A 14,531-nucleotide genomic window follows, 5' to 3' on the forward strand; every position below is an offset into this window, starting at 1 on the left:
AATCTTTCTCAACACTCTACAACTTGATTATACTAAGTTCATCTTGTATAGACATCCATAACCCATTCAGGTATCTAACAACTTGCTCAATCACATCATCAGTATGTCTAGATATGATATTCAGCTTGTAGAATTCTTCGGTGTACTCCTTCACACTATATTCCTTCTGTTTCAAATTCTGCAACTTCTGGAATAGATTCACTTAATAATCAACAGGCATAAAATTTTATTTCAACTTACTAACCATCTGCTCCCAAGATTTGATCTTCTTTTTACCTCTTCTCTGTTTATCTACCTGCAAATGTTCCCACCAAAGGGATGCATGACCTTTCAACTTAGTGCAAGTATATCTCACCTTCTTATCTTTAGCGGTACCTTCAAAATTGAAATACTTTTCCATCTTTGTGATCCAATCTAGCAAATCATCCAAATCCAACTTGCTATTGTGTAACCTAGAAATATACTTCAAAAGCGAACCTGTGAGATTGATTAATTTTTCACAAATAACAAGAGATATCTTATGAAATACTCCAAAAGTTACCAATGAAACAAATAAAGGATTTAAAACTTAGAACATTGTACCTTCACTTACTGTCCCATTGTGTCCTATCACCATTTGAACTTGGTTGCAGATATTTTCTCTCAGACTGCACTGTAGTTGCTTCCAAGATAACAACTTGATGAATGGACTGATAACTGGATGTTTGATAAAAGCTAAATGATTGTGTAAAACTATATGAAAATGATTAAGCCAAAGGCACACTTGTAATTTTCTTAGAATGCTTGATTGCTAAAACTCACGTGAATGCAAGATAACTCCTAGATGACTATTAGCTTTAAAATGCTTAGGAAATGCCCTTTTTATAGATTTTCATGTGCAAAATTCCCATGTTGCAGAGATCAATGGTTGAGATTAAATCTTGCAAGATTGATGGCTATGAAGAAATTGGTTGGAATGTGAGAGAAAAAGGAGGAAGATGTTCGTCCTACACATGCAAGATGGAGGAAAATGTGGAAGGATAAGCCAAGTGAAGGCTCACCTTGAATGGAGTTGAAGACTTGAGAGAATATAGGATGGTTGGAGAAGATTTAGGGATGTTGAGACAAGTGGACTCAACTTCCTTCAAAGATGTAGGGATGTTCAAGAGAATATAGAAGAATTGCAAATGTGTGTATGTACACATTATTTCATTTAGGAGATGGAAGTTGAAGATAAATATGGCTATTAATAATTTGTTTAGCCAAAAAATTGTGAGTTGGCAAGATTGAGTGATGTGGAGATGAGGTGAGGTGGAAAAGAAAATTGAATAATTGTAAAATTATTTAATTAATGGAGACTTAGAAGAATGCATAGTGCATGATTAAATATTAAATATTTAATAAGAGTGATATTGAAGAATGACTAAATTAATTAAAATTTTCAATTTAATTATTTAATAGTGGAACTAACATTAAAATGAAATAAATTAATTAAACTTGTCAATTTAATTATTTAATAGAGGAATTAAAATTAAATAAATAATAAATATTTATTTAATTATTCATAGCCAAATCTGAGTGTATACATTTTGCCCCTCTTTGAAATATTGTTGGAACAACATTGTTTCAAAGAAAATCAAGTCTCGATATTTTTACCCTTGTCGATGATAAAATGCCAATTGTGTGCCGCCTCGGGAGATTGATGGTGAAATTTTTGATTGAGTGATGAATCTCACGATAAAATGATATAAAGATTTCATCAAAAAGGCCTCTAGCAATTAAATTTTATTTAAAAAAAATAAAATTGCCCCTCACATGTAAAAATTAATTACCCCCTTAATAAATAAAATAGGTAATTATATTAATCTCATTGGGCCCATTTCCACCTCACTTGCATTTTGTCTTTTTGGAGAGTGAAAGTAGGAGAGTTGACTTGGAGATTTGTGAGCTTGTTGAGCTGTCACCATGGTTGTCCCACATGCTAGCAATTGATTTGAGCGGGTGCGCAGATACCAGAGACCACCTGAGTATGGACCCCCGGTATGTACCCTTGATCTTGCCTTTAGTTTGATTTTGTATGTATTTTTTCAAAAATTTCGCATGGTAGATTAGATCTCAAAAAAAATTCATTTTTTTGCCCTTGATTTGGCGCTTTTGCTAGTTTTTTTAGCGCTTTTATTTCTTTTGCTAGCGCTTTTAGTTTTTTTAGCGCATTTGCTCAAAGTTTTCACGCTTTTGTAGATTATTGTAGCACTTTTATTGTTTAAGCACTTTTACCTAATGTTTTCATGCATATGCTGGTTTGGATAGCGCATACGCACTTTGTGATAGCGCATATGCCATGTTATGTAGCGCATATGTTTTTGTTAGTGCAAATACCCATAATTGTCACGCATACATTATTTGGTTTAGCGCTTTTGCTTTTCTACCTTGTATAATCATGCCATAAGTCAGATTTGGTTGATGAATTGATGATTTTTGAATTGTTGATGTTGGATTTGATGTTGATAAAGATAGATGATTCTCAGATGTGATTGATAGATTGATAACCATGATTGATGGGGTTTTAGATGTGATAGAAAGCTCTAAGAGACCGATCTAGTCTCTGATAAAGAGTGAAATAGAAATTAGGCAACTGAGTACCAATTTTTTATTGATAGGATAGATTGTTTGATAATTGACTTAGACAAAATTGCTTGTATAAACAGGAGGTTTATGATGTACTCCAGTGTCGTGAGCAAATTCTAGTGATGCGACATTTAGTGCTTGAGTTAGATGCAACTACATTGAGACATCTCATGTATATGCCTGATATCAGGATAAACAGGGGATTATTGAGAGCTCTTGCAGAGAGGTGGCATAGCGACCACAACTCCTTCCACCTCCCTACTGGCGAGATCAATATGACCTTAGAGGATGTATATAGGATATTGTGCATTTTGATTGTTGGTGAGCTTGTACATTATGATCACCATAAGTTGGACGTGACAGCAACGTTGAGGACCATTTTTGGAAATGAGTCTATTGATGGCTATGAGATCAGATGGGAGGATATGCTAATGTATTATGACATTCTTCCTTCCATTTTGGCCAGACTAGTTGGAGGATTTATCTGTCCCAATAGGAGATCATGTGGCTTACCTGTTGGATGGGGTCAAATTTTATTGAGCATGATGTAGCACAGGACTAGATATGCATGGTGTGTTTGTGTATTGGAACATTTATATCATGATCTTCACCAGGTCGTATATGATGGCGCAACTAGCCTTTCCACTAGTGTTACTCTCCTACAGGTATGGTGTTGGGAGCATATTGCGATTACTCGGCCAGTGCATGATTGAGTCTATGGAGAGGGACAACCTTACATTTATTTATATTGTGGCATGATTAGCCAACACAAGATGGGTAAGCTTGAGTACTAACGATGGGTTTTGGATTCCATGGATTCTGTAGTTTGAAGGTTGTATGTAGAGTGCGAGCCATGGATGGATGATGCAAGATCATTGCCCTTCAAAGTTATGTAGACCAGATACTTGGTTGGTTGTACTCCATTTGTGATTGAGAGACAACTGATTCAGGGAGTTCTTAGATAGTTTGGTAGGCCACGGGTTGTTGCCTTGTATGCACGGACATACAAGGACATGTGAGATTGGGGTCCTTCACTCTCTTTTGATGTTGCATATGCAGAGTTTATATCTTTACCACTTGTTCCTTATGAGCTGAGACTATATATATTAGATGTTGGAACTACTAAGGAGTATGCTAGATACTTCGCAACTCACCCATTCCCACGTATTACAGATCCAACAGATCCACCACCTAGCTTAGGGGATGAGGATGATGATGAGGATGACCCTCAATGGAGGAGGAGATGGTGATAATAAGGTGGTTGAGGAGGGGATGGAGAGGAGGGAGATGATGGTAGAGGTAGGAGGAGAGGTGGTAGGAGAGGCGACATACCACGTGTTCAGGGTGGACCTTTTGTGCTTAGAGGGTGAGGTCTTCCACCACCTATCAGAGGCAGGGATGCAGGCATGGGCGGAGAGTGAGGTAGACCATTATTAACTAGTCTAGGTAGAGGTGGTGAGAGAGATGGGGGCTGAGGGAGTGGTTCAAATAGAGGCTGAGGGGGGAGAGAGGGGAGAGGTACACCTCTCGATTTTGGGCAGGTTGGTCCTGATCCAGGTGTGCTAGTAGCTCACGGGGGATTTGATGAGGAGAGTTTTGAGGATGATGTGTTGTTGATTGGGTGCGGGATCACTAGGATAGCATAGGTGGATGCTCTGGCAGGTGGAGACACAACAAAGGGACAAGTGGGTGGGGATGGAGAGGATGAGTTGATGCAACAGGATGTGCCAGAGGCACAAGATGATACAGGTGATTTGAGAGCACAGATTGCACAACTCACAACACAGGTCCAGACACTCACCTTAGAGAGGGATACCGCCAATCATGAGAGGGATATTGCTATCAAGAGATATGGGCAGGCAGAGAGTATGCAGAGGCATATTCAAGAGGTTGGTTCTGGATCCCTCTCCGCAGATACAGTCAGAGAGTTGGTACGCCTTGGGAAGGAGATCTCTCATTGGTGCAAATTATATGAGAGTGTGGCTCCTCCTAGTCAGAGAGCATGCAACTATGTGTCTACACAACGACCATCCAGACTACAGACCGAGAGTGGTGGAGTTATGGGACCACCTTGCCGAGACCGAGATCTAGGGGCAGGACCATCTAGTGGAGCAAATCCTTCTCGTCAGAGGCATACAAATTCTGGTGGCAGTGCCACATGATGTATCTTTAGACTTGATTTTCTTTGATGTTGTATCATGGGACCTTGTACACTATTGATGATTTTTTTTTATATCATTGTATACTTGGACATTTTATGATTTATGATGATATGCAGACATTGATGGACTCTGTATGATGTTACTCTATGATGTTTACTTTGTTATTCAAGCAATGTTGTGATAAATTTTTTACATGATCTATATGATGATGATACATGATCTATATGATGTTTATTTATTCTCTACATGCATTGATTATTGGATGATATGACCTACATGCTTTATTTATATGAATAATTTTTTGATGATATTGATTATGATGACATGATTCTATGATGCATTGATGATTCTATAATGCAAAAAATGATGATTTAATCCCTAATTATATGCTCATTTTGATATTTATAATGAAATACTTATCTGATGTGTTATTGGTATGGATGTATATGCATATGACAATGATAGGATGATAGGAAATGATGATAGATGAAATAATGTTTATGCAATACAATACTATCTATAAATGCAAATGTGCCTAATAAATACAATATTGAATCAATGAACTAAATAAATGATAAATGAACTGAAATGATTAACGGGGTTGAACCTAAATGATTAACATGAAATTCACCTAATGATTAAATGAAAGGAATGCAATTAACCGGAATGATTGATAAAATGAACCTAAGTGATTAATAAAATGAACCTAAATGCAAATGTTTTTGTTTGTCCAAGTATACTCAATCATTATTTGTCAGTCGTTGATCATGAATGATATGGATGCTTGTAATGCAAATGATAATGAACACTCAAAAATGAAAATGAAAATGCAAAGACCTACCTAAATGATATTGTCATCTTTTCTGCATTTTGGAATAGTGCTTCAATTCATCATTGAGCTTTTAAAATGTTGTAAGAAAATACAAGCACCTGGGTACAATTACACCAAGATGACCTAAGTATTTCTTACATGGATTTTGATTTAGCAAGTTAATACAAGCATATAGGTATAAGGAACCAAGATGACCTGAGTATTTCATGCATAACAGACAAGGATTATCCCCTTCCATATATGACTCGACATGTCCTCGATGATCTTTTGCCGATCATGTCCTTAGACAAGTACATATATTACTAAGAGATAAACCACAAACAATAGACAAATAAAATAATCATCCCCCCTCATAGCTCCTCTAGTCTCAGACATCATCGAATTACATAGGGAACATGATTAACGAAAATCAAGATACAATCATTGAATCATGCATGTCACATGTATGTTCTCTTAGTCATAACAGCTATAATCATCCTGATTAATGATTGTTGATATGTTTTATCACTTGTTTTTTTATTCTGCTGAAGTTTGAGTTTCATGATTCGACTTTGTCTACGTCCTGATTTTATTTTGCTTTGTTGTCTCACTGCTTGTTGTCTATTTCAAAATCTAAATTGTTCTTGGTTTTTCTAAGTTTTCTGATGTTTTCATTTTTCCAAGTTTTCAATGTTGCTCCCAGCTAAGTTCAAGATTTTACCCTCGGCTAGAAACAAACTTTATTATGGATATACAACGATGATCAAAACATGGTGAGACGGTTGCGCCTAATTATGTACAAAAGGCCTTATTATGAATATACACAGATGTGATGGATGGATGCGGAGAGAAATGCGAACTCATAGATAGAAAAGCCAATAGACAAATAGTGCCTGTTGCCAGGTTTTCACCATCTGTTTTTATTGCATTTTCCAATATATTTGATTTTTTTCACTGTTTTTGTATTTTCCTCTTTTATGCATTTTCACTTTTCTAGATTTTCTATTGCTTCAAACATAGAACTTTTTCAAGTGCATGGTATTGATTAGCTCTTCAAACCATTCCCCCTTTGGTGTAGATAACCTATAAGATCTAGATCCGTATACAACTATGATGACATAAGGACCCAACCAGTTTGGTTCAAACCTCCCCTTTTTCTCTCTATCTTGTTGGTTGCATGGATTTTCCCTTAGAACAAGATCTCCAAACTAAAATACTCTAGTCTTAACTTTATGATTTTAGCTTCTCCCCATTCTTTACTGATATGATTTTAAATGATCAGAAGCATTTTGGCGACACTCTTGTAGCAATTCAAGCTCTTGCAACCTTGATACTCTTTGTTCCTCATCTAGAATGAGTCCCTTTAGTGACACGTGTAGAGAAGGTGTCTCTACTTCAATTGGTAAGATTGCTTCAGATCCATACACAAGGCAATATGGAGTTGTTGTAGTTGGTGTACGAATGCTAGTGCGATAAGCCCATAGAGCGGGATTCAATTGAACATGTCAGTCCCTACCAGCCTCATTGACTGTTTTCTTAAATATTTTGAGGATTGTCTTGTTGGATGCCTCAGCTTGACCATTAGTATGGTGTCAAGAACCGATGTTGGATTTGAAATCGCTCACATAGTTCTTGCACATCTTGATTTTTGAATGGTCTTCCATTATCAGTGATAATAGAGATGGGAATGCCATAGCAACAGATGACGTAATTAAGGATAAAAGATGCAAATTTTTTTCCTGACACTGTTGTTAAAGGCACCGCTTCAATCCATTTAGTGAAGTACTCAGTTGCAGTCAAAATAAACTTGTGTCCATTTGAAGATGAAGGATTAATATTTCCTACAAGGTCCAATCCCCGTTGAGAAAACAACCATGATCCTGCCAAATGATGCAATTCTTATGCCGGTTCATGAATAATATTGTCGTGAATCTAACATTGTTTGCACTTTTTAATATATGTGAAGGAATCTCTTTCCATAGTGGGCCAATAATACCTCAATCGAATGAGTTTCTTAGACAGTGTAAGACCACTTGAATGTGTGCCACAAATACCTTCATGGACTTTGTTTAGATATTTTTTGGATTCTTCACGTTCGAGACACCTTAAGAGAGTGTTATCCAAACCTCGTCTATAAAGGATATCAACAATAATGGTATAATGGGCTGATTGATGGATAAAGTTTATCTTTTGATTTCGGGATAGGTTTGGGGGAAGGATATTGTCTTTTAAGTATAGATAGGTTTGGCTATATAGCAAGGCATCAGTTCTAGATATACTATAGACGATTTGGACATTATGGGAATCAAGGGAAGGATAAAAGATTTCTTCCACCAAGAATTCATAACACTCTTGATTCTCTCGAGTTCGTATAAGAGATGCTATTGTAGCCATGACATCTGCTGGTTTATTCTCATTCCTTGGAATCTGAACAAATGTGATTTCAATAAAGTATTCCTTGAAATCTTCAACCAGTTTCTTGTAGGGCATTAGTTTACATTTGATATTCATCATTTATCTGGTTGATAATTAGCTCTGAATCTCCATATACATGTAGCTCTTTGATATTCCATTCAATAGCCATCTTGATCCCAATGATTAGCGCCTCATATTCTATAGTATTGTTTGTACATGGGAAGCACAACCTGTATGATTTAGGAATAGTATGACCCTAAGGTGTTATGAATAAAATCCCTACACCCGATCCATGTTGTGTGTAGGAGCCATCAAAGATCAGATCCCAAGCCTTTGTACTAATAGTGAGGACATTTGCATCAAGAAACTCAATATTTAATGGTGCATCATCGCATAGGTGTGCTTCAACTAGTTGATCTGCAATCACTCGTCCTTTTATAGCTTTTCGATCAACATACTCAATGTCAAACCCACTCAACACCATGACCCATTTAGCTAGTCGATCTATTAATGTTGCCTTGCTAAGCAAATATTTTTGAGGGTCAATCTTTGCAATCAGTGTAACAAAGTGTGTGAACATATAATGTCCCAACTTTTGGGTTGCGAATACCACTGCCAGGCATGTTTTATCCACTGTTGTGTAGTTTAACTCATAGCCAACCAGGGTTCTGTTGATATAGTATATTACCCTTTCTTCCGTTCAATGTCATGTTGTGCCAGGAGAGATCCTAATGGTACATATGTAGCTAAGATGTAGAGCAATAAGGGTTTTCCTTTAATCGGTGATGCTAACACTGGTGGATTTACCAAGTATTCCTTGATTTGTGTGAAAGCTCCCTCACATTTGTCATCCCATCTGAATGGAACATTTTTGTGTAACAAGTGAGTAAATGGATGACATTGATCAACTAACTGAGATACAAACCTTCTTATTGATTGCAATCTCCCTTGCAGAGAACACAATTGACTGATATTCTTTGGAGATTCCATTTCCATTATAGCTTATACTTTTGCTGGATCAACTTATATGCCACGAGCAGATATGATATACCCTAGGAGTTTACCTGATGTAACTCCAAAAGCAAACTTCTTTGTTTTTATTCTTAATTTATATTGTCCCAGTCTATCAAAAATATTGTCTAGGATCTCCAAATGCTCTTCTTTGTTATGTGACTTTGCCAATATATCATCCACATAATCTTCCATGAAAGTGTGCAGGGGAAAAAGTGAGACTAAGTATGGAAACCCTAATCCCACTCTCATACACACTCATGGAATACAAAAGAACCTAGGGAGGTAACACATGTCGACTACTTCTTATGAGTAAGAGAGAGTCATGGATTACCTCTTAGGTTTTCTATTCCTTTTCTATAAATGAGAGAGAGGAATGATGCAAAATGCAATCTAACCTAGAATGCAAGTAAGCAAGCAAACCCTAATCTAAGAATGTAGATCAAAGAATAACTGATACAGTGTTGAAAATTACATATCAAAAGGCCAAATAAGAGGTATACTTGTGTCTTAAATCTGAGAAAAAATTTCTGGGACCAGGGTGCCATGCCACTGTCCCGGTTCTCCAATTCTAGAGCTGCAACTAACAAGAGGGATTTTGGAGCCTGCAAAATGTTGTTCTACCAAGTCCTGCTGACAGAGGACAGGACCATGGTACCACACCACTATCCTGGGCAGGACCAGGGTGCCATGCCCCTGTCCTTGGGGTTTTTTCTGAGATCTGCAACCCAAAACTGTCCTTGTGCGCTCTTCCGGTCCTGAAATTTCCAACGACGCTTGGATCCGAACCTGTACCTGAAGCTGAAAAATAGGGTTTGCGGTGGCTATATAGGGTTTTTCCCTAGTCAAACCCCTATGTTGGTGATGTCCACCTCCACAAATAGTCGATAATGTCCAAAAAATGTGTGTGCAAGAACCTTGTGTGTGTGCAAGATCTTAAAAATGAAAGTAAACAACCTAGAACAACCCTAAAGAGTAAACCCTAATTGTGTATAATTTACAAAGCAAATGCTCTAAATCCATAATGAAAAGTGATCTAAAAAATGAATATGAATCAAAATGAAGCTTATGCAAAGACATGAAAATAACATGAAACCATACCCAACCCCAAGGGAGAGGTACAAGCCAATAGTCAGTTGGTGATCTCCTATTGTTCTTCTACATCTTCAAAAGCCCCCAATTGATAAAATGATGCTTGATGAATGTTTGATGGATGAATGTTGAATGTTGTTGAAGACTTCAAAGATCTACTCTTTCACTGCAAAGAAGGCTCTAATGCTCCAAAAAAACCTTCTCTTAGATTCTTAGAAGAAGACCCCTTCAAATCAAGAAAGAGAGCTCTTAAGTATGAAACCCTAGATATTAATTTCACGTTTAGGCTGACCTAGGATTTTAATTTCTCACTGATATTTTGGGGTTAAGCATTATTATATCATAGGATTGTGCTCCCGAAATTTTGGGGAAAAAGTTGCGGACCATGTGCAGTCCTGCCATGGTCCGACCAACTTTTCACCAAATTTTTGGGCCCGTTAGATATGATGATATTAGAGTGCATCCCAAAGTTACAACTGATTTTGAGATGTTTTGATATGCGAAATCAGGCCTAAATAGTCAAAATAAGACATAATTAGGGTTTATGATTAAATGATTCATTGGAGGAATAAAATGAAAAGGGGCACGCTTAGGATAAAGGGCCCAACTTTATAACATGTAAGGTGATGAAACATGACCTTAGATTTAATTAAATTAATTAATTAAATGCTTAAAGGGGAATTAGAAATGCAAGATGCAAGACACACTCGGGCGGGTGCTAACCTAAGTGTGAAATTGTATCACCCTAGCAAGGGTGTACAATTTATGACACTACGGAAAGTATGTATCATATCATGAAAAATGGTCATCATAGCTCTTTGATATGTGGCTCCTGCATTCGTGAGCCTAAATGGCACGACATTCCAACATAAAGTACTCCAAGGGTATGTGAAAGTTGTTTTCTCTTGATCCTCGGGGGCTATCTTGATCTGGTTATACCCCTAGAATCCATCCATTAAAGAGTTCATTTGATGTCCTGCTGTGAGATCTACAATAATATCAATACTTGGTAATGGAAAGTCACCCTTTGGGCATGCTTTGTTCAGGTCCCTGAAATATGTGCACACTCTGATACTTTTGTCTAGTTTTGATACAGGCACAATAGTTGACGCCCATTCTGGATATGTGATTGGTTGTATGAACCCTACATATGCGACTGGTCGTATGAACCCTACATCTAATAGTTTCTTCAATTCTGCTTTGTCAAGAAGAGCAATATGAGGATGCATCTTTTTGAGTTTCTATTTAACTAGTTTGGCTCCCGGAGCGGCATTGAGATGATGCATAATGAGATCTAAGTCAAGTCATGGCATATCATCACATGACCAAGCAAATTGGATTTGTCTTTTCTTGAAGAACTTGATAAAGTCTTCTCTTTCTTGTTCTAATAAGGATGTTGTAGGATGAAGAATCTTAGGACTCTCTAGATTATCAATATTAATTGCCTCTGTAGGTTCTATCATAATAGTTGATCTCTCTTAAAAATATTCTGGTAGAGTGTCAAATATTTCATCTTCTAGCGCCTCAAGGAGGTTTTCACCATCATATATGTCCTTTATTTTATCTTTTGACTGATCTAATGTTGCCATAAAATGGTTTTCAACATTAGACCTTCTTCTTTGTTTTATTATTTCACTTTTGCGACTGGAAGATTTGACACCCTCCTGACTATAAGAAGCGTTATTTGATTCACTGGTGGAAGCTCTCTTTGGTGTTACGAGTTCAATGACATTAAGGTATACGGATATGACATGGTCATTTGGGAAGGTATCAACTTCAACGAGTTCAGTATTGTCCCATTCAATGAGTTCTGGATGGACTAAGGGTAAATCGTCTACTTGATCAGTCCCAAAGGTCTCAATGGTCATCACATAGTTGTCAAAGTTTTTGGGTGTGTCAGTTGAGTAGGATTTCACTCTCTTCGGGAAATACTCTCCTGATCGTTCTCCAATTAGCTCTGGTAAAGTTAGAATGAGTAATTTGTGATTCACCCTCTAGTGGTCTATTTGCTGATGTTTGTCCCTCAAATGAATGGATCATATCGACATGTATATCTTTTGGATAACACACCCCTTCAGAAGATATCTCTGCATTTGAGTCAGTTTTATTGATAGCTTGTAATTGACATATTTGAGTAGCTTCTGCTGATTTTCTTGCCATTTCCTTCTTTCATACTTTGCTTCCTCTGGACCGATTTTTTCTTTTGTTAAGCTTGCTATCAGTTCTTCTTGACTTCTTCCCATTTTTGGTACTTGTTGATTGGGGATTGATTTGAATTTTGTATCATTTTATTTTTTTGATTTTTGATTATTGACTGCTTCTATTATTCCTTCTTGTTTTTTCTTGTTTTCTTCCTCTTGTTTTCCAGCATGTTCATCTTTTTGTTTGGTGGAAGATGTTTCTTGCTTTATAGTAACTTGCTTATTCCCTAAGCTTGTCATATCTTCATTTTGTTCTCCTGACAAATCAAATTGTGAGATTGGATCCCACTCATATTCATGTGAGTTTGTTTCATAATCACTTTCTAATTATTATGCCATTGTATCTAATAGGGATGTTATATGGCGAGAAGAGTTTGCAGATAATTGATACAAGTTTTGTCGCCTGTTTTGATTCAGGTTCTGTACTTGCTTGCACTGTTTGGATCTATTAATAAGAAGACTCTTCCCTTTGAATGGTGAGTTCCTCTTGTTGTTGTTCATATTCTTCTTCCCTTTGTTTTCTAACTGCTTCTTTAGTTGCTTGTTGTTGTGTCAATTCTTGTGATGATTGTTCCCTTTGTGTTGTTTTCCTTTTTTGTTGATGATGTTGGTGATCTTGACTTTGTGTAGGTTGAGTATGCTGGCCATACCCAAGTCCAGATTTTTCATAAGCTTGTTGTGTGTGAGGTTGGATAGGTTCTATGATGCCTTCTTGATGCTTGCCAATAGGGCCTTTTCCTTTGTATCCCATTCTTTGCATGATTTTGAATCCATTACCATATTGTTATATGGGAATAGTAACCTCTAAAGCTATTGCTTTGACCTCTTCTTCATCCTTATATAACCAATTAAGAATGTCTTTGTCTTCAGCTTCTTCTAATAATGTCCCAGCTCTAACAAATGCTCCATCAAATTTTTGAAGAGATTTTTGTGGGCTTTGTGATTGTGAATTTGTTGGTTTTCTATAAGATTTTGCAGAAGGTGGTAAAGTTTGCAAAGAATACTTTCCCATTCCTTCATCATTCAATTTCGCTTTTTATCAAAAATTTCTAAGGTTGATGTGAATCATGTCTCTTGAGATGTCACAATAGGAGCGATTGCTTCTCTGTTATAAGGCATTGTTTTTTATTAAGGTAAAAACAGGTTTTGAAGGGACCCCGAAACCCTTTACAAAAGGAACTTAAAGGATATAACGTTTAAGAAAACAGAAGGAACAAACCAACAAAAAGCCAACAAAAAACCATAGAAAACTAGCTAAAGCCCCAAAAAGCCAACAAAAACCAGCTGAACCCAAGGAATAAAACTAATTGATATTTTTTAGGGCATAAGCTAGGGTATTGCTAATCCCATACAAGTCTTTGATATTTTCCCTAAGAATAGGGATATCCTTAGTAGAAGTAGCCACAACTTTCTTGACACTTGCCCTAGTCCTCTTAGCAACACCACCTGGAGTAGCTTCCCCATTGCCAATCTCTATAGTTTCTTCATCCATGTCAAGGTCCACCACCGGTTTAGGAGAGCTGGAATTATCGAGGACCACCAATTATAAGGCATTGTTGCATCATGAGCTGGTTTCAGATTGTTGCAATATTGAGTTGAGTCTGCTATAATTGTTATCTCTTGTCCATCATAGGGAAATTTTACACATTGATGATAGGTTGATGGAATTTCTTGCATATCATGAATCCATGGTCTGCCCAGGAGAATGTTATAGGATAAATTCAAGTCCAAGACTTAACAATTGTATCCTTTTGAACTGGTCCTATTTTGATTGGTAAAACCACTATTCCTTTGGAGGAACGTTCTTCTTCATCATAGGCCTTGATTGTTATTCTCTTTCTAAGATACACTACATTTTCTAGAAAAACCCAAAGCTTTTGCCAAACTCAATGCACAAATATTCAAGCCCGCTCCTCCATCTATAAGAACATGTTTGATCCGTGTTTTATGAATAAGCACTTCAATGTGTAGTAGAGCATTATGAGGATGTTGCAATGATACATCATCATGTTTTGTAAATGATAAGAAATGAGGGGCTATGAGATGTCCCGCCATGTTTTGAAATCGATCAACATCCAAATCCTTAGAAATTGTTGTTTCTACTAGAGCCTTTTCCAACATCTCCTTATGCATTGGTGAGATTTTTAGGAGCTCTAGGATCTGTGCGGGTGTTTTCTTCAATTGATCTACTAAGTTATACTGCCTCGAAGTAGAGGTTGTCTCATTTATTAC

This window comes from Cryptomeria japonica, chromosome 4 (assembly GCF_030272615.1).
Source record: "Cryptomeria japonica chromosome 4, Sugi_1.0, whole genome shotgun sequence".
Lineage (NCBI taxonomy): Eukaryota > Viridiplantae > Streptophyta > Pinopsida > Cupressales > Cupressaceae > Cryptomeria > Cryptomeria japonica.